Genomic DNA, 789 nt, shown 5'->3' on the forward strand with positions numbered 1-789 from the left:
TAGACTGAGATCCAGTTTGTTGTGAATGTACGGTGGAATGGTTCGCCCGCAGGTGAAGATTGGGAACCTCTGGACCTTAGGCAATGACTTTTACAGCTATTTACATATTGCTCCATTAAGCTTGACAAGGTCTAAATGACTTAGATAGTTAAGCCCCATTTTCAAAATTGACTTAGGTGCTTACAAACCTAAATCTCATTGAAAGTTAATAGAATTTAGGGTTTTAAGTATCCAAGTCTCTTATCATGAGACTAGGTAAAGAACATACTGGAGAGGACATTAGCAAGGAGTGTACTTGCTTACTGCATGGTCCTGGTCTATGATCCTAATGATATTGCCAAACAAAAATATTTTTAAAATCAAAGCCGAGTAAGAGTACATGTCCATATAAAATAAAATGTAAAGATCCTTCTCTATAAAAAAAAATCCAGGAGTATAAAACAAATACACAGACAAATACAAAACATCCTCAGGCAAAAAATAAATGAAAATAAGCCATGGGAAAATAAAAAAATTCAGAGTTAAATTACATGCAAAAGAAAAATATGCTCAGGCAGGTAGGGAAACGTACAGTCACAGCAGCTACTTTCCCTTAACTTTGTCCCTTCTACTTTGATCATAACAAGAACCAGGACCCCTCTCCCTCCCACCCCGCTTTCCTCTGTGTTTTTCCTATCTGTAAGGCAGCTTGTAGTGCAAACAGCCAGCTCCTTTGCTAGGCAAATACACTTACATCTTCAGCAGTTTGGGGAAGATTGGGTCCACACTGCCTCTGCATACCCCCCCCCC

The sequence above is a fragment of the Gavialis gangeticus genome, unplaced genomic scaffold (assembly GCF_001723915.1).
Source record: "Gavialis gangeticus isolate Ggan-Ray unplaced genomic scaffold, GavGan_comp1, whole genome shotgun sequence".
Classification (NCBI taxonomy): Eukaryota; Metazoa; Chordata; order Crocodylia; family Gavialidae; genus Gavialis; species Gavialis gangeticus.